General features: G+C 31.8%; 1 protein-coding gene across 8 annotated transcripts in view; it reads right to left on the reverse strand.

Moving 5' to 3' along the window:
* Positions 1-26,481, reverse strand: part of LOC105143143 (limbic system-associated membrane protein) — a 245,856-nt gene that overhangs the window by 157,482 nt on the left and 61,893 nt on the right. For 4 of the 8 annotated variants that reach the window (XM_011051205.2, XM_011051208.2, XM_011051207.2 and 1 more), the window contains exons 1-2: positions 18,712-20,057; positions 18,085-18,123 (exon numbers count right to left, since the gene is read on the reverse strand). The exons of 1 other annotated variant lie outside the window; for it this stretch is intronic. The gene's annotated coding sequence lies outside the window, so the exon portion shown is untranslated. Of the gene's footprint in view, positions 1-2,080; positions 2,885-18,084; positions 18,124-18,711; positions 20,059-26,481 lie in introns of those variants that run through there. 3 more of the 8 variants (XR_015547698.1, XM_011051209.2, XM_011051206.2) reach the window with 2 other exon arrangements.

Here is a 26,481-nt window from a genome sequence, read left to right on the forward strand (position 1 = left end):
CTGCTCCTTTTAGAGCTTGTTATGTCTTTGCGTAATCTTCTTACGGAAGTAAATTAGTTTCAATAATAGTAACATACGTATATAGGTTATAGAGAAATCATTATTCGTACTCGGTTATGTTTTGCGTAAAAATCTATTAGATAAGTTATACTATTACGAATATTATTATATATAGTCACTGTAATTACATATGCCAATAAAAGCAACATAGATATTAGTTACTTAATATATGCGCAAGTTATAAATTATTATAATTAGTTAGTTAATAACATAATTAACTACAATGAGACAGTTAAATATTGTGATTATCCAAATAATTATTGTAGTTAACCAATATTTCATGTATTACGGCTATAGTTATTATTAATATGAGATGATATATATAATGAGATGATTATTAATTGAGCTTTAAATTTGTGTACAAAATATACTTTCATTTTTCAATTAAATATTTTGAAATTATTTTATTGCGCACTTGTCTTTTACGCGCATTTATTAGAATTAAGTTCTATTTAAATAATAATTTGTATCGAACATTATTGATTGGACCGTACAAAATATTTAATTATTTACATTTTATGAAATATCTAATAAAGCGCAAAACAAAAATAAAAGATATTATATAAAGTTATTCAATAATAATAAAAATACTGAAATATATTGTAAATAAAATGTAATTTATAGTAAAGTCGTTCTGTGAACGCCCAGATATCATAATTAAATTTTGCACGTTAAATTCGAAGAATTTTCGTGTTTATACTATCTCATTAAGTATCTACAATACAATATGCATTTATTTATACATGGATTGATAGGAAAAAACACGGATCTACGAAAATTTCACCGGTAAAAAATAAACTGCTTTGAGAAGAGCAGATTTATCTTGAGTTATGCCGGCCAGTAGTTACGGCGTCCGTTGGTCAGACATATTTCAGCGAGCAATAGTTACCGCTACCGCAATTCATGCGGCAGGAAATCGGATGAACTGATTAGATTCCAGATACGGTCGACACTCGCGGCGACATTATGCAGCAGCGGGTATAAAGCTCGATACCACGATCTTTATCTAAATTGTAAACTTTAATGGCGCTTCCTGCGCGATATTAGAACATTTCAATACGCCAAAATTAAATTTACCGCGAAATTTAATTTTGATATATTGATGAAATGTACGAGTAATAATAATAATGAAAAGAAATTTATTGAATGCAATATAACAATACGAAATCTTATCTAACTAACAATGAACGCAATTATAAATACAAGAAGTTGCAGCTGATATATTCGAATTGATATTTAATCGCGTTATTAATCTTTGATAATTTAGATTGTCTAAAATAATATAATGGAATTTAATTTAATTTTCAACAATCACGCGGCTACATAAAAGATACCGTTTCATTGGCGTTTTTCGTCATGTTTCTTGCATAGACGAATTCCGCATTGGATTTATCGATTTTAATAAATTTATGGGTCACGCAAAGATTTTCGTGGCTTATCATTAGAAAAGTGAGGGATTTATATACGTTGGATAATAAATTAATATCGTTTGAATCATTTTTCACATTTTAGTCGATTATCATAAATTATCTCTATTCGTTTGGTACTATCGTCATCACGTTTCATGATTTCCACCACTCACAAGCCAGTATATGAATACAGCGGTTTATCACGTGTGGTGCGCTTAAATACGTGTAAGCACATACGCACGCATATACGCGCAAAGGCATCATTACCAAAGGTACGGCATTTAATTAAAATATTAAATGTAGCGTTAATGCTAGCAGTAAAAATGTCTAAAAAAATATTACTGACGGATTTTATTGTACTATTTTATTGTACTATTAATTTTTATAACATGAGAACTGCGGGATATTCGTTAATCTCCTTTTAGAATTTATCATTGTCAGAGAACTACTTTATTTTATTCAAGATCAATATGTTTTTTTTTTTAATAAATCATTTATAATTTTCCATTTGCTGATTAAATTACTAGCCATGTCGTTTTGTTCAATAGAGAACTACTATTGCTTTTAAATATCATGCAAGAGATCACATAAAAGTGTTGCATGATACTTACTTTGATGTTAGGCATTCGATTGCAAAGTCTTCTTTTTTATATTCCTAGATTCCTGGATCCAACTGTCAGTTTTCTTTTTTCTATATTCTGAATTCCAATGATCAAATTTATCTACGATGCACTGCGCAACCAAAAAAAACGGAGCTCCTGGAGCATTGTCCGTCCCGTCATGAAACCGAGTCGTTACCGCGAGCGCGTCGATAATTGGCGCGTGCAAAATGTGTAAACCTGCGACGGCGTTGTCACGCCATAGGTTACACTGTACGTTTGCGTTTGCAGCGGTCCCGAAGCCGCGCGTTTCAGCTTCCGCCGTCGACTGACGATCGCTTTTGTGTACAGCGCCTGCGCCCCTTCTCATCCACCTACGATATCATGCAGCGTACACCACGCGTCTTCGTGAATCCCGCAGCCAAGGACTTGCAATAGGACGAATGAGAACTGTCACCGAAGAATATCAATGTATTAATCTAGTCATCATTAGAAACAGACGATCATTAGAAAATGATCTAATTATGTGGAATGAGAGCAATTCTGTTTGTGATCTTCAATACTTGATAATCCTTTTGTATCCTAATGTATAGATACTACTCGAATGCTTATATCAAATTTTAAGGCAATAAAACTTTTTATATTTTTGTGCGAATTCCATTACGATGCCTCAAAAACTTTATTCTTCAAAATAGGGCCGATGATTTGTTCCGAAGACTTCGACAATCGAAGTTTCGAAGATTCGAAGCTTTGGCATTAAAATCTTCGAAGATTTGAAACTTCGATATTTCAATCTCCGAAGATTCGAAGAATTTAAGTTATATAATTATTAATTTAATAAGTTAATAATAATAAATATATTTTCATTAAAAAATACTAATTTATTTACGAATATATATATTACGAATTTTCATTTTTTTTTTGCATAAATAGATATTTGTTGAAGCTTCGGCACTTTAAACTTCGGCAATTCAAAGTTAACTTTGGAGATTCGAATTCTTTCCAAGCTTTGAATCCTGGTAGTTGTCAAAAGTAATAGCTTTACTTTGAACAATAAAGAACAGTTTTACACAGACTATCTTATTTCCACTTTTAAATTTTCAGCGGAAACCTTGAGAAACGTAGCAATGAAAAGATGAAAAATTGACCGACAAGTTAATAAAGTTATAATGAAAGTTATCATATCAGGATTAATAGAATACATTTTATCGATAAATAATACTTTTTTTGATAAATCAAGTTCTCCTAATAAATTAATTGAAAACACAACTTCTTTAATAGACGGCCTAAAATGATTGGGAAATAATAAAAGTAATAAAATAATTTTGTAATTATTTGCAATTATTAAGATAAAAAAAATCTCTATATTAAAAATGTATTTTACTTCATATTATCTATTACAATTTTCTATGAAATTTTATACTTGTGACATCTTTTTTAGTCCATCATATAGTCTAATAATTTTAAATAATCAATAGTTTTAAATTGATTTCATTGTCGCGATTTATTATAAAAAGGTAGTTTGCACATCGCGGTCATTTCGTATGTCAGGGTTGATCGGCCATCCGTGATTTTCGAAATTAATGCGTCAAGTGGGGCCTGCGAATGTTACCGTTTGTATATTCGCTGGAAATTGAATTTTCAGAGTGTTGCATCGCGTATAGGCGCGACATTTCACCGGGAAATTCGTCCCATTAAACACGACGCAATAAGGGCGTTATAATTATGACGGGCGAATAAATAAGGACGCGCGTTAACCAACGAGTGTGTAAACACAGCTCTCTGCGATGCGAAACAAGGTATCGCGTGAGATAATAAAATACAGTCAACGCTGTCGAAGCTTTTGATTGTTTGAGATTAAAATAAAGCCGTGAGTCGCTTCCTCGCTAACGAGTCGTCCGCGCTTAATTGGCAACGAGCTAGGTTCCGCGAAAATTCCGCGAGCAGAGATAACGCAAATCTTGCTTCGTTCCTTCAAACTGCGTGAAAGTAAAAATTAAAACTGAAGCTTTATTGTCAGTTATTCAATTTATTAATGTTACGGAATTTAATGATTAAAATACTGTCATTAATTACCGAAAAATTCTATTAATGCTGAATATTATAAGAAAAGCAAATCATCAATCTGTAAATGGAGCGTAACTCACCTGGCATTGTCATTATTCAGTATATTATTATACTCAAAAAAATACTAAATTTTAATAAATATTTGTTTAATAAATATTTTGTTTGAATGGATCCAATTGTAAGTGAATATTTACAAAATATATATTTATTTGATACAAAACTATTAATTTGATTTAACTTATTTATTTTATTATTGAGTAAATATTTACTGTAAGTGAGTGTTTACGTAATACTATTAAAAGAAATATGAATTAAGATTCAGTAATTAGATTCAGTAATTTTTTTTAGCGTTTTATTTTCCGATTTCTTTCCATCTCTCAGAGCATTAGGATTTGCATATTAGAGTGAATCAAACGAAATTTAATTTGATCATATGAATAACGACTGTTTTAGCAATACATATCGTAATTGATGAATAGTGGTTTTTTGATTTATTAGCGATATTCAATGAAATGTAATTCAATTACATCATGAATAACGTACTTATCTTAACAATAGATCTCTTCATTGATGAATCTACGTTTCTTAATTTATTTTATTATAGCTTTCATTCTTCATTTTCATTTTGTGTAAATGAATTTGTCACAATATGTATTATATGAATATAAACATTTATAAAATAGTAATATGTTAAATTAGACCGCTTATGAATAAATTAAATTAAGTAATTAATTAATTAGCTATATAAATGTTACAGTATGTTAAATATGTTATAATAAGGGAAACCATATAACGGAATCTTTTAAATAAATCTCTCAAATTTGATCTTAAAAATACCGGAAATTTAATTAAAACATTTATCAAATAGGTAAAAGAAAACTGTTCACAGAACGTAGACGTAATTTGTCGAAATTTAATTAGCTGACTTCCGGCGATATTTCTTTTCTTGATTTTGCGGAAATCGTCATCGATTTTCTATGAGTTAACGACTCGCCTTTTGCAATAAAAGTACTCGAATAACACGTGAAAATTCCGTGCCAGGAAATGATGATGTTATGCGGTGGAGTTTGTGATGTTTGTGGCGGCCAAGGAAAACGTGAAGGAGAATAAAAAAAGGGGCACACGCGAAAATACTCTCGCGACCGTAACAGATTGGCAGTGGAACTGGCGGGTCAGCATTTTCTTGCGGGCACCGGGGCCGGGAGGCTTCAGATTAAAAGGTTCGGAGCCCGTTCGGCCGTAATAAGAGTCAGCATCTTTCTCTAGGCAATATTTCACGTCATTACACACCATTTCACCGCAATTAAGATTTGAAAATTTCGGCCGTGGTTTATCGAAGACGCCTTTTTTTCTGGTAATCGTGGCCGTTCAGCATGTGACCTAGTTTGTGGGTTAATTGTCCACAGCCCCTAACCCTTTGACGACTTCTAAACACACCACTTATGGAATTAATTAGCAAATACCATATTAGAAAGTACAAATAAAACTATAATCGTTGCGATCTAATAATATTTATATTTCATCTATCCGATAATATCCGATAATATTTGCAGAGTAAAACATTAGAAATCTAAGCTCGAGATATCAAATATTATATGATGGTTATAAAAATATTTGTATTGGGAAATCTTTTAAAAAAATTACAGCTATCGATTTTATATCGTTAGACAAACATGACATCAATTTAGCCTCTGTGTACAACCATTTTTTAATCTTATAATTTACGTTATAAATTATTATTTGTATAATAATGACATTTAATTTCGGATTCATTTTAAAATAATTAAATAATTTTACTTGATTAAATTATCGGAAATGTAACATATCAAATGGAGATATATTACAAAAAGAGGACGGTAAATTGACAGGTATATCCTTGCAGCACAATCTATTTTTATTTACACGTAATTTAACGCCAAAGACTTTTATTTTACTCTCAGCTTTACTTTAATAATATTGTTTGATTAAAATATCGGAAATGCACATCAAATAGAGATACATTACAAAAAGCGAAAGATAAATTAATAGAAATATCCTTACAGCGTAATATCTAATTTTATTATAATTTATACGAAATTTAACTATAATAAACGTTTCCTTTTTCTCCAGATAAATTGAAGCAAAGATCTACATTTATTTATATCCAACTCTTCGCGTAACAAATATATGCAAATAGAATGCCAGCAGAAGCGACGTTTATATCCACCCTGTGGAAATTTCAATTTCGCGCCGGAGAAAAACCTCGGTGGATTGCAAAGGTAAAGATAGCACGACGAAAGTGTGAATGTAACAACATAAATTCCATAGGGGGGGAGGGGAAGGAGGGACAAGACAACTTTGGTGAGAGTGGCCATTACGTGAGCGATAGAAGTTCAGAAACGCCCTCGTATTCTTGCGAGATGTATGTCCCTATCTTTTCCCTTTACTCTTACCGAAGATGTCTTTGACGCCGTGTCAATCGCGAAGGTCGTAAACGACAACGACGACGAACTGATAACGTCTTTCGAATTCTGTCACTTCCCGCTTGACGATTTTTATGAACTTTGAGCGACGCTGGTACAAAAATCTGGGTCGTTGCGCATTGCCGAAGTCAACGGGACGATTCGACTTCGATCTCTGGCATTCTTTCCCACACTTCTGTAGCTCGTTCGTATAATCTTGTATCATACTTGAATCGCATTGGGACCTGCACTGTTCTGTTGCCTTTGAGATGATTCATATGATTTTAACGAGTTTAGCAATGATTTCACAGAAAAAGACAATTTTAATAGAAAGTTAGATATAGATTTAATGTGTTGGACAATCGAAATAATTACGTAAAATTCTCGTGCTGTATAATATTGTAAAAAATTTTGACATTCTAGCAATTCAACTTGACCTCTCACATAATTATTTTGATTGATATGACAAAATTATTATTAGTTAGGTATGTAGCTAAATTTTTAGACACTTCAGCAAAATTGTCCTTTTCGTGTGCAAACTAATGATCTTCGGTATGTATGTCGCGTGTTGAGAATATTGTATTCTGTATTGATATTTATTTTTCATGAAAAAATAAATGTCAAAATGTTATGTCAAACTTATGTAATAAAAATTTATTCGTTTTTTTTAAATTTATTTTTGTGTAAGTTTTTATTTGATTTTATCTTTAATTGATCGATTCTTTTACACGGAAATAACGATTGGTAAAAAATCTTTTGCTGCATAGAAATCTGAAAATAATTTTGTTGGAACTCAAACTGATTGCTAGAATATTAAATTTTTTGCAGTATATATTCGTCATTTTAGTTTCCAATTATTTTGACAGTCAGATAAAATTATTTTCAGATCTGTATCCAAAATTTTAAATCTTTCAGAAAAATTATTTTTTTCATGTAATAATAATGTTAATAGCTGTTATTATTTTAATTAATTAAAATACCGCTCAAAAATAAATGGTTTAAAAATTTTTTTTAGAACGAACAAATAAAGATTCCAATCAAATATTTATTAAAATTTAATTAATTTTTGTTCAGTGTACGTTTTTTGAATTCCAATATACACAGAACTAATATTCAACAGCTAAATGCATTTAGCAAGCAATTAGCAATGATGTTTTTGTTTTTACAAAAATAGCACTTATTGAAACTTTGAGTATATTTAATATATGTATGTATCACGCCGGTTAAATAATTTTCTTTTTTTGGGAGGGAGGGGATATTAAAATTGTCCAAATCGTCTCTGGTATTACATCGATTACTCCCGAGAGTCGCATAGCATAAGCTGTTTCGATCGCCAAATACCAGTCTTTATTCGGCCGTTTTACCGTCATTTATAAATCATCACGCTCGAAGACACCTGTTCCCAATGGATCACGCTTAGAGCACTCTAATCGGATTCTCGACAGCTCTCGCCTTCCGGTTACAGAGCCGGGGATAATCGCATTGGCCGTCTCCGGTACAAGCGGCATTAGTTTATAGCGTTGATTCTCCGCTGCGGCGGATGCAACGCGAGCGATTTGATTACAGAATCGGGGTGTATCCGCGATCAAGTCGCGTCGCGTCGTGTCGCGGATCGAAGGCTGCGTCGTGCGGCGAAATTGCGTTACGCTAATTGCCAGTACCGTCAGATGGATCGTCCCCGCTCGATCTGTATCAGATTTGCTGCAAGCTTTGCTCGTGATCTCCCCGCTTTGGCTTCAATTAAGAATACCAGCGATTTCCCTTCCTCTTCCCCTCCCTCCTCCCCGGTAAAACGAACTCGCTCCTTGCATCAGGCATCGCGAGAGAATCCATAATCAGATTAATCCTGTTTCATGTACTACATTTACGCGCGATGTAGCTTTGCCAGATTTCCGTCAATCAGTTGCAAAATCTAGCCAAAAATTTCAATGGGGCACATCTGTTGTTGCGCCGCACGAACGAGAGGAAATTTCATATTGTGAGTCGATTATTACGGTTTATTTTTTTTATTTTGGTACCATCGTGGTGCAACCTTTTTCGACGCACGGAACAGATTTTTACGCTGACGCGCGCAGCAATTTTTTGTTAGTTCATCGTTCGAATGGCGGTCTCACGAGAGGTGGAAAAATCCAGTTTGTATCTCTGTTGTTGCTGTGACGGGTGAGACGGATATTTGCATTTACGAGTCGATTTGGGTTTACCGAATTTGTCGACACAGCGCAATTTTTTGTTCTTTCTATCTTTAATCCGTCTTAATGTCGTTATAGATTCGTTACATCGCCCGAAATTGAAGACTCTTGATTAGAAATTTTATTTTAATTATAAGTGATGAAGAATAGAATAATTTTATTTAGCTTTCTGAAAAGCACAAGTTTAACAGTTCGTGATGAATGAATTTCCGGAGAAGGAATAAATAATTCACGAATTTCCACGATAACTAACGATTCTGTCCTTTTCAATCGGGATAAAAGAGCGCTTCATTATGCCATAATACTAGACAATAAAATATTCAGAAGATTTTCACGTTCAAAGTGCAAAATCGCTGTCTGATATAGCTTTGATTCACAAACGATCCGTTAAGCGTGTTACTCCTTTAGACAGGATGTCCTCTTGTGACAAATTTGTTCAAAGACAACGTCAAGATGAAGAATGCGGGTGAATAATGAAGTTTCGCCGAGAATGAGATGTCTCGAAGGGGTCCCGTATTGGAAACCAGGCGAGAAGATTTCGCTAATGACAAAGGAAGCTCTGATAAAGAAGCGTCTTGGTCACGGTAATCCGAGCTTCAGGAGCGCAAACGACAGCGCGCGGCTTTGTCACTTCTGAATAATTTATAACATTCACAGCATACGATATAATGCACGATGAGACTAAGAAGATCCTTTGTCCTTGCAAGATCCTTTATCGACTGATGCACAAAATATGCAAGTCTTTTCGGTTTTCAATCATTTCAAATTTTGTTTTAATTTTATACATTTATACTCTTTCTAAATCTGAATCAGTGGATAATCACTAATATCAGTGTCAAATATGTCACTGATAATCAGTGAATTAAATATGAGATCTAGCTAATCTTTATTATGTGATCTAATTAACCTTGTTTTAGTACTTAAATTCAAACATATATTGGAAGATTGAAATTAAAGTGCAAATATTAGTATTTTAGTTATATAATGCTCAAATATTCTTCCTTTTATAGTTGAACTTCACTGATTATCAGTGCTAAGTATACTGGGTAATTAGTGACTATTGATTCAAATTTACAGAGTATAAAGAGCGTAAAGTCGACATGGAAAGAAAGGCTTTGTTGAAGTATTTAAAAATTTAGATACAGAAATAATTTAAAAATAATTAATTTGAAAATAATTTTGTTTGAATCGTCAAAATAGTTGTAAGGCACTTAAACTGATTGTTAAAATTTATCATTAAAAGTTTAAGTGTTATACGTAATTATTTTGAAACGAAATTATTTTCAGATTTGTATTTAACTAAATTTATAGATACTTCAATAAAAACGTTCTTTCTTGGATAAATAACTTTATATATAAAAGACATAGAAATACCACTTTGTTTTTCCGCACAATAGAAAAAATTTTTATTGCTTCAATAAAATTAAAAATAGCAACGGTTGAACTTTCCTGAAATTTGATCTTTTAGATTCATTCGAGAAACACATCGGATTGGCAACGCAACTGCCAATGAAACTGTGCGATATGTTCGTGGTTTCGATTTACAGCGAGTGGTCGTGCAAGTTAATCAACCTCGGTCGGGACATCTGGTCATCGTAAAAACGTTTACCCAGGACACGGAAAGCTTTTTTGGTAAGAGTGGTCCGAAAGAGCACTTCGCGAGTGGGACGCGAGATAACGGAGTTGGCTAACGAATGGACGGGCGATTCAACCGCGAATACGTGGACTGACCGTGAAAGTTTCCTGAGGGCTACGACGACCTCTGAAGTTCTCACGAGCACGAAGTTTTCGTTGTGCGATGAGGTGGAAAGCCTGCTGAGCGAGAGTACATCAACCAAGACTAAGTAGCACTTTTTCTTTAGTTGCGAGTCATGTTTGTGAAAGACTTTGGATTCCGGTTCTGTTCATAAAATTGTTACAGAATATAAGTTATCATACAATTGTTCAGTTGATATTTTTCGTAATGTTAAAAATAAATTCTATAATGTAATTAATAGACAAATGATTTTGGCTTGTATGTTGTTTATCTTTCGAAAAAGAACAAATTTGCAATTTTTTTTTAAAAGAGATTATGAATTATATAATAAATTTTTTTTTCATTTTTAAAAGTTGGTTCTTCTACTATATTTGATAAAAATCTATCTGCTTAGCCTCTTTAAATTATTACATTCAATTCTCTTCAATTTGATATATTAAATCTGCTAAAATTTAATGGAAAGCATTACTTCATACTGATCTATTCGCTAGGAATCACTTTTGCAAAAGGAATATACGAGAGAGAAATTGAAGAACATTATTCTTCGATTTATTATTATTTTACATTTTTCATCGCTGATATTTACGTAACAAAATAAATACTCGTGATGAAGCAGTCGAAGCAAGAGGTTCTTTGAAGCATTTCGTATGCGCTGTTACGTACAATGGCAAATATATGTCTGATAAACGACTCGTACTATGCAGATGAAGGAAATCTTGAACATACGCGAAAGTACTATAAAGAACAATACGATCCCATAAACGTGCCACAACATTTATTCGAAAGTCATACCGAGATCACCGCCTGATCTACCAACTTTTTCTCACGAGTATACGACGTATTTTCGTTGATCTTACACGTAGTGCACGTAAGACGCAGATTCAAATACGTAAATTCCAGATATCTGCATTCAAGCCGCGAAAAGAAAATTGGGCAAAATGTGACATCGTTTTGTTCAGATTCTTCGAGTCAGATTTATTCCGATTTATTGATGAGACAAAAAAATATAGTATATATATGCTACAATTGTCATTAAAGAATATTGTATTAACTTTTTGTATGTTATATCTCTATTAAAGATAAATAATTTCAGAAGCATGATGTTTGTACGAAATTTGCGAAACGTTAGAAAAAAACAATATATTATACATTTATTACATATTAGAAATTACATATTATACAATATGTATATTATAGTAATTTCTCACAATACAATCTGCAATTATTCTAATTTCCCGATATTCGTTTCACGGATATAATGTATTGTATTTCCCATGTTTGAGGAAAAAGGGAAATTAAAAATAAAGAATTAATATGATCAATTTTTGAAAGTTTACAATCAGTTATTAATAAAGTTTTTTAAATTTAGTTTTAATCAATATTTTTGACATTATAAGAATACATATATTTTTTATTTAATATTTATAAAGTATATAACATATTTAATTTCTAAAATTGTAACCTATTAAATTGTAACCTGTTTATTAATTATTTCTAATAATAAATGTATTTAATAGATAATAAAAAATGATTTCTAAAAGATAAATTTAATTTTATTAAATTAATTGTAAGACCTTAAATTTTATATGATTCTTATAATATAATTTTTAAGGATAATTTTTAAGGAATTTAATTAATTGCATTAAATTAAAATTAAAATTTATCTAAAAAATTAAATTATTTAGTTATTCATATCTATTTTAATGTAATAAGAAAATCATATAGTCTCATGTCAATGAATCATGTCAAGAAAAAATGCGCGAACAAAACGGTGCAACGGTCATTGCACTCGTCAATGCATTCAATGCATTTCACGCTGGATAACTGAGTGCTTGAATGTGGAAATCCGTTCCTTGTCAACCAGTCTCCGATAAAATACCACTAGCAACTTCCGTATACGTTCACGAATGTACACAATCGAGCGAAAAGAGGTATGCGGACGTGCAACCGAGACACGAAAGCCAAAAGCTGTGCGCATGTGTCGAGGCGTATAGCTGAGACATAGTGTTCGGTTGTCGCCAAGAAGTTCGCGGGATGTAAATTGTTAAGAAATTCCGATTTACACGATCGAGAACAGAGAAAGAGGAGACAAGCATGGGAATGTAGGGTGGCAATATCAACCATAGACGAAAAAACGTGTTACATGTGTCACTAAGTAGACTAGTAGAGAGTGAGAAGAACAAGATACAATGGCAAGATACAAGAATCAAAAAAATATTTTATACCAATCAAACGGCAAAGATGTACTAGATTGAATCAAAATGTATCAATCTATATCCATTTTTTTCTATATTATATTTTCTGTACTACTTAAGATAAAAAAATATCCTTTCCCTTTTTTTCTTTCTTTTCACAAAATGTATATACAATTTGCTACGATATACAAAATAAAACTTGAAATCAATCGTTTAATGGAATTATTCAGAATCTTTATGACTGAAATAAAGTCGAAAGTTGATAAGATAGATACAATATAGTAATACTTTCCTGAGATTTATTATTTTTGTATTTAGAGTAATTAAACATTATTGAATTTTTCTAATATTGTATCACAAATTTTTTCAGATATTGAAATTGTACATTTGCTGTCTGAAATATAGTTAGATACTAAGTTATCAATATGGTTAGAAACCCATTCGGCACAGACAATTTCAACAATATCGTAGCGACATTGTAACATTTCAGCAATATTGCAGAAATGTTACAATGTCTCTACGCAAACATTGGAAACGTTACAGCAATGTTGCAAGCTTCTGTGTTGTATCGGAATATGACAAATCTAGTTATACCAAGTCTGGCAAAATGCGAAAAGGCTTGCAATTATTCTGTCGTATTACTATAGAATAGAAGTTATCGTTAGTGATGCCACATGAAATTTTGCTATTCTCAAACAAACCACGTAGGCGCTCATCCGAAGATATCTCGGTCTTCTGAACATACAAACTGAAGCGAATTCGAAATGCGAGGGCGCGAAACGAATTCAAAACAGATTGTTTTACGTGTTTCGTAACAAATGTTTCCATTTAGTAACCGTAGCAGATTCTGCAAATAGATTTTGTAAGCGAATGGTTAGCAGATGAAAATTTGTTGAATAAAAATGTATCGTGTGGAATTATTTGATTCGAATAATCCGTATATTACAACATTAAATTATAATTTTCAAGTAATTTGAATATATAAGCGCTCTTATTCAATTTGTGACAAATGCAATAATATCAATAATATATAAAAAAAAACAGAATTGTTTACATATGTGACAAATAAAGAAAGAAAACGAAAGTAGAGTAAACGTAAGCATTAAAAACGTAAGCGAAGAACGAGATTTCGTTTGTGAAAAAGATCAATGAGGACTATAAATCAAGAGAAGGAAGGATAAGGAGGACAAGAGAGACAAAGTGCGATTGGCAGGAAGATAGGAACAAGAGAGATGTAAAGCTGTAAGAACATTAGTGATAAAAGAATGAAAAAACTAAGGACTTGAATAATTAACTGTAAGATAGTAGCCTAAAAAATAAGTCAGGAATAAATCATTAAGATTGCATAAGGATATACTTTTGATGATGGAACAAATATTGCTGATAAATAACCTTAGCCTAAACTCAAAGCGATTTAATCATCGAAAAATAAATTACTTATTTAATTAATTTCTCACAAAATCTATTAACTTACATTGTTTTATTTAAAGATTAAAAAAATAAATCACGGTGTAAAAATAATGCTAACAAAAAATTGCGTCATAAACTTCATCAATGATATACTTGGCGATATCCATTTTCAATTTTTATAATCGGAGTAACGCGAATCTTTCTTTTATTTTTATTCGTTTACGTGTTGGTATAATTTAATGGAAAACAATTCTTTTTATATAGAATACTGATATCGAATAAACGATCAACAGAACTGCTTACACAAAACATAATCCATCTCATTTTCTTGCCTGATGGATCCTAAATATCGCGATAAATCACGTTATCGTCGCGTTCAGTGGAGGATAACTAACTCAACAACTTGGCCAGATCAAAGTCCCTCCCTCGAGTGGTTAGTATCCGACACAGAAAAGAACAATCTTTATGATGGAGGGCGAGCTCATGCTCTGCTTCTAGTTGAGTCTTGCGGATCGATTCGCGAAGAAAAGTTAAGCGACTTGTCGAACGTCAGGGACTTCGCTGCAGGAGGCAATAAATCTTGGATCGTCCAGATTATCAATGAAAATGGTGATTTCTGCAGCAATTTAACGGCAGTTATCGTTTTTGAACTTTAGCATACAAATATTATACAATTCACAAATTTTCGTGATAATCTAATTATTTCTATCATCGTTATCTGAAATTATGTGAGACAAAAATCTGTGCGAGCGAAACTATGTTTATCCATTATTACAGAAACATGTCTTCATCGAAGAATAAATGGATAGAACAATGTCCGTTGAAAAGTGGTCATGAATGAATATATTTAAGGATAATATATGCTTTTATTATGTGAATATTCATTATTCTCTCGTACAGACTGCTCGAGACAAATCGAAACCAAGATAACAACAAGATTAAAAAAAAATTTCCATTCAAATCTTTTGCGACGTAAAATGAACAATTATCAGCTTTTCCATTTTTCTCTAAAATACAAATACACATACACACACACACACACACACACACACACACACACACACACACACACACAAATATAATTTAAGTTTCGCTATCGCACTGACATCGGAATACCTATTCGACATGTCTCGAATTTTTTAATAACCGCATATTTATAATTCTATCATCGTTCATGATAAAATATTTAAAAAAATATGAATGAAGTTGTGGAATTGTGTTTTAGCAAAAGTTAAAATTTGTTAAAATTTGTTAAAAACGAATTACAAATTGCACATATTTTATTATATTTTTTAAATTTTATTGAGAATTTCAAACTTAAAACTAATCAGAATAGAAGATGGTCTATTGCCTAGAAGTGATTATCTAATAGAAAAATTAGATTAGAAATAAAAAAATAATTACTAGTTATTTGTTAAAATATATTCATTCATAACTATATTTGTATGCGTAATTACAATGCAAATTTATTTTAAATCACGAAAATTTTTATGTATCTATAATCGCTATATCCATACACATTTTATTATTAACATACGTATTAGCAGTCTAAAAGACAGAAAATACTATTGTACCGTTATTAATGAAAAAACACCTAACAAAAAGAAGAAAACTTTATATATAGAATGTATTATATAAAAATTAATTTCGTGACTCGAGTTTAAAGGATTTTTTTGATAGTCATTTATAGTTTATTACGGAAACCATTGCTTCCAGCAACCGCTGAGAAAACTTCTCGCTTGAGATTCACTCTAGCTCTGCAACAAAAACCCAATTTTCAACGTGACACCGAACGAGACATTGCGAATGGGTTTCGCAAGATCCAACGAGAAATAACCCTCTACAATGAAAATTGTTTCTTTTCTCCATTAGTACGAAACATGTATTTGCTAATCTACTTGACGAAGGGAAAGCTTTTTTGTTGAAGCAGTCGCGTTTAAGAATTTGAGAAAAACATGATTGCTTATAATTTATGTAATTATATCTACAATATTTAATTTTTTTTATAAATATCTAACGTAGAGTCTACGAATTTATGTCAAATTTAATCAAAACGAAGTGGATTGTCACGTTATAATTTACGAATGTATCTACTTACAATTAGTGATTCTCTTGAAAAGTGATTTTTAAAAGATAAATTGAAATTTATTAAATTAAGATTTTAAATGTAAAATGTTTTTTTAAAATAAATTTAAAGTATTAAATTAATTTTACCTAAAAAATTAAATTTTACTTCTAATATTTTAGCAATTCTAACATTCTACTAGTTTTATGTCCATTTCCACCAACGTAGATTAACTTTAACCTCAGTTTAACTTACTCTTTGTTTTTTTTTTCTAATCTTTAGAATTAGTTAAACCGAGATTAAAGTTAATCTACGTTGATGGAAATGGGCATAAAACTAATAGAATGTTAGGATTGTTAAAATATTAGAAGTAAGGGAAAATTTAATTTTTTTAGTATCTCCATTTCTTGAGACTCTGTTTCTGTTTGTTTAATAATCTTGCTTCTAATATTTCTAGTGATTTCAAAATTTTAGTCTACCAGTTAACGCGTTTTTACTTTTAAATTTTTATTAATTTGTACTTATGCAATTTTCCGTATTAAATGCACCAATTAAAATCGTTCATAGAATGCGTGACCTAATTACTTGCTGAACCAGTGTGATTTCTAATTCACGACTTATAATGAATCTTATTTGAGCTGACTGAATTAGCAGAATATCACTCGAGATTTAAAGAAATATGTCCTATCGCGATTTAATTTTTAATACCGATCGCATTAATTTTTTTTTTATTATATGCCATTACACGTAAATACAGAAGGACCATGTACTTACATGTATCTACTACGTGAATCGTTTATAACTTTCAGTCTACCTTCCATGGATTTCTTCTTTCTACCAATCAGGTTGCCTTTCCGTTCATTCTGTCCATAACTATTCTGACTGCACTGCAGCCAGAGATCGAAGAAGGAGATATATCTTTCTATGTCGGTTCATAATCAGCGCCAGTACACACAAGCATAGTTTCCAACGTTCATTAACACGAGACGATTGCGAGACGGTACGATCGTTTGTAAAATCCGCATGCGTCGTACAAATCGCGAAAGATAAATGCAAACCTTCATTAAAATATAATATAATTGACATTCGCGTAATTTATTCCTGTAACTTCGTGTAACATATTCGCATGAGATATTCACGTGAGATATTTACGTAAGTTATCTGTGTAATTTCTTGATATATCTAATTATATCGCAAGTAACAATTCAGAAAATATGCGAAAAAATTTGTATAGAATCTATAGAATCTTACCAATCAAAAAGTATAGACTATTTGCCATAAAATTAAATTGTACACATAAAAAAGGAACTATAATCGTTTCAAAAATAATAGAATTTTAAATGAATTTTTTTTCCAAATCAATTTATAAAAAATTCGTAATTTGTATATATTAATATTTATTCGAACTGTATTGTAAACCCGTATTCACGGTTGCAATTTTAATCTCACCAAACATTCATCAGGTGAGGTATTCGCAATGAATGACGTGAGACCATGGTGATGTATTGTATGCACAATCACTATTGTGCGTATTGTTCGCGTGAATTTTTACTTTCCGCGTTATATACTTTATATGAAAATAATATAAGACATAATATTTTTACATTGATACGAATATTGTGTTTCTTTATATTCTATACTAATTTATATATCGCTCATTTTTTGTATCAAAATTATTTTAACCTTTCCAGGAAAAGTGGTGCTGGAACAATGTCATATTTTAAAGCAAAAATATAATTAAAAAAAATTGATGAATTATAATAAATCTTATTCGAGAAAAAGCTGTAAGATTTTAAATATAAACCTTTGTCCTCTAAAGGTTAAATATGAGATATTTCAAAATTAATTATTTTAATGTAGTGATATTAAAATAAAAACTTCTTTCTCACTCACCGATCAGATGCGTAACGAAGTTATTTAGCAACGATGATACTGTAACATTTAAGAATAAAACTTCAATTAAAGATGCGCTCAAAATGATTAATTAAAAAAACTAATTTCTTATTTCTTAGACGCAATAAATTTTTCATTCACCTTTTAATTAAATATTTACTATATATACACTCATCCCTTAATTTATATGGAATATTCTTTTCTCTAATTTTTGTTACAGAATTGAGAATTAATTAATCACATAAATATGAGAGTCTATTAGTATCAAAAAAAAATACGTAAGAGAAATATATCGGTGTATGTTGTAAAAAATCTTTATTTCATATAGTTGTCAAAAATAACAATAATGAAAGTTTAGATAAAATTCTGCATAAACAGAGAGATTCTGTTTAGCTTTTAGATCAACCCATGTATAAAGTTTAGCGTAAATTGAAGTATAAGTATATAATACAATTATCTATTTTCCAAAAAAACCTTTACAAGACTAAACTTCTTAAAATTTTTTAGATGCTTCCTCTCTCTCTCTCTCTCTCTCTCTCTCTCTAATTATTAAATTATCAAGATAAAAATGGTCCAAAATCATGAGAAAGAAATATTAATTTTATACAGACAAGAAATGATACTCACTCCAAGGTTGCTCCGCCGGTGCCCGATGCCTCTGCTAGACCTCCTCCTCCTCTCAGAAGTGGGTTGACATCCTCTCGCACAGGACACTCGCGTAAAACACTCGCGTATAATATACTATAATCGCGCGCGGACTAATTATTTGTAAAAGTCTTTCGCGCGACACTGCGGTATTTACGTTTACAAAACCCATGATAAGATTGTCATTTCGTTCGGTGGAATCAACACCACACGTCGACAAGTACTTGCGAAACACACGATGAATGCCGAACAAGGGTTAAACCCCACACGAAAGAAGACGAAATCGATCGTATCGAGCCCGTCACCTCTGTTTTACGCAAAATCACGTTTAAAATTGACTCAGTCATACGCCCTAACTGCTAGTTCTAGTGGGACACAAGTGGTGCTGTACCTCGAGCGATTCCAAGAGACTGGTAGACGTGACGAGCTCCTCTAATAAGAGTAAAGTTGGTACCATCGCCGATTGTCTAACAATCTAGACAATTCAGAAATGGGATCCAAGCCCTCGGCACGAAGCTAGTTTTTTTTAAAAAAACTACTAGAGCTAGGCTCTGACCAAGTCAGATTAAATGTGATTTAGGCTGGTAGATAATGACAGAGAAATGAGCGTCCTGACCAGAGTTATACAACTCCTTTTTGGGCGACCCACCAGGGCGAAATTCTATAACTCGTTATGTAATCGTTATGTGCATAACGACTGCATAACTCGAGTTATCGAATACAGACCCAGAGAAGAATCCGAGTCGATCGATTGTTTCTTATCGTTAAGGGCCGAACTGTTGGCCGACAGACAGAGCGCGTCCTCAATTAGCCGACAGCAACACGTAGTTGCTAAACCGCGCGAACACGCACCACGAAGTGCGTGACATTACGCGGCCAGCATCACCTTGTGCCCGGGCACTTGGTGTGAGAGCGTTGCAGTGACCGTGACCACCTCAGCAACGTCTCAATGAGAGTTCCGCTTTCCTGTCGAAACGTCGTAGATATGATTTCATCGCCGAAGTAGAATTCCATCAAATGGGTTTTGTTAAAAGTCCATTAGTCCGATAATTTTAACGGCACTCCCGAAGCAAACGCGCGACGCGACGAACCGGCTGCGGTTCGTTCACTCTCAATTAAATCGGCGGACGAGGGTACGTTAGCTTCCCCATCGTTGGATTTTTACACGAAGAAAACGATTTTACTCAATATCTAAGAATTTATCTAGATATATCTAGATATATTCAGATAGATTTTTAGATACTTGAGAAAAACCGTTCTTTTCGTGTATATCCTCCGGGTACTGAGCCCTCTCACCACGTCAAGGTGTACCCGTGGGAGGGATGGTATCATCATGAAATATAATATGTAGTACTCTTATCTATACATAATACTACACAATTATTTGTTCACTTTTAAAAATAAATATCGAGCATACATTAGTTCGTGACCACTGCGAAACAAATTCAGAACAGATAGAAGAGATGAATCTCTTATTATAATAAAACATGATTAGGATATTAAATAGGACGAAAAGATTAGAAAGAGAAATATTCCTTCTATTACAAGTTTATTATTATTGTCGACAATTTTAAAGTTACGTTTGATTTTTATATTCGCGTATCAATCATGTATACGAAAACGAAAAATTAATTAAATTATTATTAATTATACAAACATTAATTATGTGAATAATTAGAATGCGTTCGAATTCAAGTATCTTTCGAAAGATTATTATTATTAATTTGATTATTTCGATCTTCTCCTCTCGCTGACAAAGTTTTATGAATAAACGCATAAGGCGTTTGCTGAGCAATGTATGATAAACGTTTCGACGCATTCACTAAGTCACGTAAATGAATTATCTAATTGTTAATAAGGAATGATATATCTTTCCAATGTTAATATCATCGTAATATTCATCGCGACGCATTTCGCGATGTAACAGTATGTACGAAGCGGCATGCCTATCAGTTCGAGTGTCGGAACGGTAATGATAACGCGGCGACCTTCCTTATAAACACCGAGCGGTGTGACCTATGACGTGGCGCAATCTATGACACGGCGCGGCGCGGCGGATACCAACCGCCAAATTCGCGATTACGCAGCGTCAATAATACGAACATAATAACGATAACATAATACACTGTGTTACAGAAATAATATGTGTCATATGTAGTGTCCATTTATCGAAATTTAAGGAGCGTAATATTCCGCCGAATGTTTCATTCTTTATTTCGATGAATAGACTATTATCGCATTCGTGTGCTACTTTGTGGACTCGCGTCAGCATTGTCCGAGATAACAATTCTATTCAAGCGCCTTTAAATGGAAACTCTTATCGTTTATAATTTGACATGTATACAATTTTATTGATATGTATTATATATAGGTAAATGTATAATAATAACTTGTACGATATATTGATAATAAATTTTGCACATTATTTTTAATTCTTTTGAAAAAATGTTGAATGCTTAATTAAAAGTACTCGATTTAAAAAGAATTATACAAATTTAACATGTAAATGAAGAATAAAATTGATTTCCATTTTGATAAAAAGTATATTAATATAAGTAAATCCATTATTGATTTCTTTAATAATTTTATCTGAAAAGAATTAAAAAATTAATATAATTTTAATAAATCAAGAATTGTGATTATAATAAAACTAAATTATTTTCTGCAAAATTATATTGTACAATATATGAATAAGAAATTATAATCATATTGAAAATATAATAAATTTTCTAGAGCTTTTCTAATGTTCGCCGAGATTTATAATCCGCACATATCCATATTTATTCGATGGATTTATTTGAAAATTCATTACAATTCTATATCCTAGATACTTTAATTGTTAAAATAAGAAATTATTAGTTTGTGTAATTAAATATTCGCGATCGTTTCGGCGTGACAATCATTTAAAAGAAGTATTTTGAGATACTCATGAAATACATTGAATAAAAGATTGAGCCGCCTGCCAACCGAAGTAATTTTTCAATATCTTATTAAATTCAAGTGTATATATCCCCTTACGTTTTAAATTATTAATATAAACGATAAGTATGGCGTTATTGTAAGATTATTCGCGATTTGATTCTTTGTATATCACATTGCTCTCAATTCGAAAAATAACGAAATTATATTTAATCTGATAAATTCCAAGCACGTTAGATTCAAATTTACAAAAGTAATTGAATAAGATATTGTATGTGAAAATCAAGAAGCAATAATTCTTATTCATTTAATGTTATGAAGCGTTACATTTTCGAAACATTCAATATTGTATGCTGAATATATCCTTCTTATTTCAAATTATTGATATAAATCTCACGAGTTATCTCTGTGTCTAAATCCATTCTTAGAATGTCAACGAATGTAAAGCCTGTAGCTCACTTCATCCAGATGAGGAGCAATCTGATACTTTTATCTTACAAAATATTTAACATTTTATATAAGCTGAACGATATTTTAATAAATATAAATTCACGTACGCCAAATATTCTCTTGTACCTCATATTTCAAATTAATTTGATCGAAACATCTTCATTTATTAAAATTCTATTATTTCATTTATTTTCAGTTGCAAAAGTGTTTAACATAAATGATAAAATGATAATAAAATTAAATGTTGTAATATTTTTTCAATTCTGACGGGCTTCCGTCATATATCAGATCTAAATGATTAAAGAGTAAAATTTGGCCAGAATTGAAAAAATATTTACAACATTTAATTTTATTATCACTTTATCATTTATTATTACTTTATTATTACTTTTATTATTACTTTTATAATGGAATTTTAATAAATGAAGGCGTTTCTTTTCATTTTAATACAAATCACATACATAGAATTGTCAAATAACAGTCACATATATACATATATAATCGTCAGTCAGAATATGACGATTGCACAGCACTTTTGACATTAATCGTGTGACGCGAATATTACATGAAATATTATTAATAAAAACAGTCAATTTTTATTACAGATGGCTTTTCATTACTTGAATCATTTATCCAGTGATTCGTTTATTATTCCACGCTCTTAATTTGTCGTCCCTATGAAATATTTAATGCATCATAAAATACGTATATTGAATATTTTTTACATGAAAAGAATCATTTTGCTGAAATATTAAAAAATTTAAAATTTAGCTAGATACCTGCAAATCTAAAAATAATTTTGAGATAAACCATAAAAATAATTATGTGAAACTCAAGCATAATGCTAAAAAATTTTGTTATTTTAGCAACTATTGTAGCTTGAGCGTCCTACATAATTACTTTGATAGATTACACAAAATTATTTTAAAATTTATATATAGCTAAATTTTTAGATACTTTAGCAAAAATTGTTGTTCCTATGTATTTTTCTCATTTTAAATTAATTTCCATCAGAATTATTATCATACCTTTTGCATTTATGTTGACATCGAAGCTTATGATTAATTTCATTTAACTTAAAATCTGATAATTACGAGGCACATATGATTTGAGCTAAAAACTAATGAAAATTTTAAGCATTCAAGCAGAGCAAAAATCAATTGCAAACGTTCTATCGAATAAATAGTAGTTTCTATACGAAGAAAAAAAGATACGAAAGAGATCTACAGACATAAGAGAAACAGAAACGAACAGAAGAAATTGAAGAAGATGAGAAGAAAATATCAAATGGTTGCGCGATATTCAGAGAAAGGTAAATGCATGCTCTGCAGTTACAAAACGTTACGTGCGGTAGCTACGACTGTTTTTTCAGTGGCGATACAGGATCAACGACACGAAGACGAAATAGGAAGAGGAAATAAGGAAGATGAAAGGGAGAATCGGTCGAGTCGATCGTAATAAAAGGAACAATATAACGTGAGATAAAGCGCAAAGGTTCGTGCTAGAGAAGTCGTGTTCTGAGCGAAACAAGGAAACAAGGAAAGGCAAGCTCCGAAAATAACGGTGAGGAAGGAAAAAAAATGATTCGTGCACGAAGGAGTGGAAAAACGTGCGTCTCTCGTCTTAGTCGTAGTCGTCGTCGTTTGGGTTGGCTTCTGTCGTACGAACGAAATTGCGGCTGTTTATCTAACCCAACTGACAGAAATTCCATTTCATCTTGCGTCTCGCATTTACCGCGCTGCGTTCTCTCCTCATCCACTACCGGGGATATCGCTTTCTCACACTCCCTTTTCTTTCCGCCCTCCTAGGCCATCCTCCGTAGCTTTTTCTCACTGACTCTTATTTATTTCATTCGCGCCATTCTCACCATGTACGCGACTTATCCGCATCCCCCATCGGGCTGCAGTTCACGGAGATAAGGCGCGCCCGGGGGAGAGCAGCGTACGTACCTTTGTACTCTCATACCAACCCTCTAATACGCCACTCTGTGAGTGGTTTTCCACATTACACAGTCGTTCTCTCCTGACCACGTCGGTCCACGTCTATCCGAAGATGGACTGTGTCATCTGAATGCGTGACTTGCCACTTACCGCCGGATGCTGCCTCCCGTTGATAAGAGCCTTTCTTACCTCCACGTTGTGCGAAGTATCATTTATGATATGTATCGCGAGCTTGACGAGAATTTAGCATGCAGCTTGAGAATATTTGCACGTTTTGCATGAACTACATTTTCTTGTCTGAGTTTATTTTTCAGTTTCTTAAATCCGCCAATTTAGTGAACGCAATTTATTTATACCGAGCTATTAATTTTCACAGATGTAGAAGATTTAAAGAAAATTATTACTAATTTTTTATTGGTAAAAAAATTTCACTTCGTTATAATTCGTGCTTCCTGCTGGTAGAACATAATGTTCTCATCTTGACATTTCAATCAAGCCTATAAAATACCATATTCTTGTGCTTCTCACAATCAGTAAGAGAGCTTTACGAGTGTCTTCCATGATGCATATAATGCACTCATGTAGATGCAACAACCTGGCGTACAGATTCCTGCTGCGTACAGATTAATAACTGGATATAACATCTATTCCATACGGATTTGTCGTTGCTTTCAGTTTGATCAATAACAAGTCTCGGTTTTCGCAATTGTCGCGAAATCGAATGACCCTATCATTCCACGTAGAAGCAATATCTATCGACAATATAGAGAAAACAAAGTTATCGCGGGCCAAAGTTCTCGTATCTGCGTGACTCCACGAACAAGAATTTACTCTAGATTTTATTTCGAGATTTTTGCGAACGCGACTACCGCAAGAACGCAATGGCATCGCGGATTATGTCGCTTTTTGGGTATCGCCAACTGGTTGTGTACTTTCCCGCTTATAAGACGGATTATATGGCGGAACAATCCGGAGCAATCGGCTTATTTCCTTCTTTCGTATTGTGACGACGCGACGAGCGTGACTTAAAATTATCGAGCAACGTATCCTTGCGTGATATTCGACTGTGCGGTGAACTTATATTCATTCCTATTTCGGCGTTGATTCTTGTATATAAGCTAACGTGTAAACCCGTAATATTTCTAAACAGTCCTCATTTTCAAAGCGTAAAAGCACTTAAAAATATTTAGTTATCTCTGTTCCGTGATGTAATTTATGTCTCAGTCATACGATACTTATTTTCAAGCGTGCGTAATTTATTTTGGAACTAGGGTATATAATATGTACGCGTGAGCAACTTTCCGGCACGCTAAAGTATTATGGCTAATGAATGCTCCGCGATAAATATTTCACAATGTTTCTTCATGTCGACATTTTATATTTCCTTCATCACGATCTCTTGAAACAATTTCTGCCGCACGAAATATAAATAATGATAAATGGAATTCTCATAATCAATCTAAATGTTTATGAAGTTTTTCATTACTCGATATTAACTCTATTTTATTGGATAACATACTATTGCAATTATAGTGCGTTTATAATATTATATTTTATAACGTTTAATAATGTTAATTTATTGGAATAATAATTTAGGATTTTATCAAAGTTAGAAAATTGTCAGTTGTTGCGTTAATGAAATTTCGATTTCGGTGTAGTAGAATTCCTATATCGAAGCCAGTCGAAAGAGGATAATGTATAATTTATGACTATACAATATAGTAAATAAATAGCGGTCGATAAAAGCATTGATATTGGATCATGAAACGTGATGTCGTTCGTAATTTACAAAATTTTCACAGCAATGATAAACTTTCTTTTACAATAGATTTATGATAAAGTGGTCATTATTATTCAAATATTGAAGTGCAAAATAATATCCCGAGATTTTAATAATTAATTCCAACTTGACAAATATTCTCATAAAATATTCTTATTTTTTCCTTTTATTTATAATACATAGTGATGTTACTTGTAATAGTTACAATTGTGTACAACATCTTAGTAATTTAATTCCAATGACATCAATAAAGAAGAATAGAGTGATGCTGGAAATAATGTTTTTTCGTAAATTTTTTAGTAAATTAATTTTTTTTTCAAACAACGATTACTTTTAGCAAAGACTATTTTTTTGATAATATATCTTAAAATATGCTTATCGCAATCTTTATAAAAAACTTATTATCATATATACTCAAAACACAAAATTTTTTTAAAATATAAAATTTTATATAACGAGCGATTTTATGTAACAAGCAAATATCGATTGTTTTTTAATTTATTAATCTTAACTGAAGTAGATATTAAACTCTAGAGGATTCAGAGTATATTTAAAATTTTTATGCTTTGATGAACTTATAATAAATTTGCAGGTATATTAACTTTCAAAATACTTAAAACAAATAAATAATTATTTAAATACAGTATTTATTTTTCTGTATGT

The sequence above is a fragment of the Acromyrmex echinatior genome, chromosome 16, assembly GCF_024713525.1.
Source record: "Acromyrmex echinatior isolate Ae372 chromosome 16, ASM2471352v2, whole genome shotgun sequence".
NCBI classification, from domain to species: Eukaryota; Metazoa; Arthropoda; class Insecta; order Hymenoptera; family Formicidae; genus Acromyrmex; species Acromyrmex echinatior.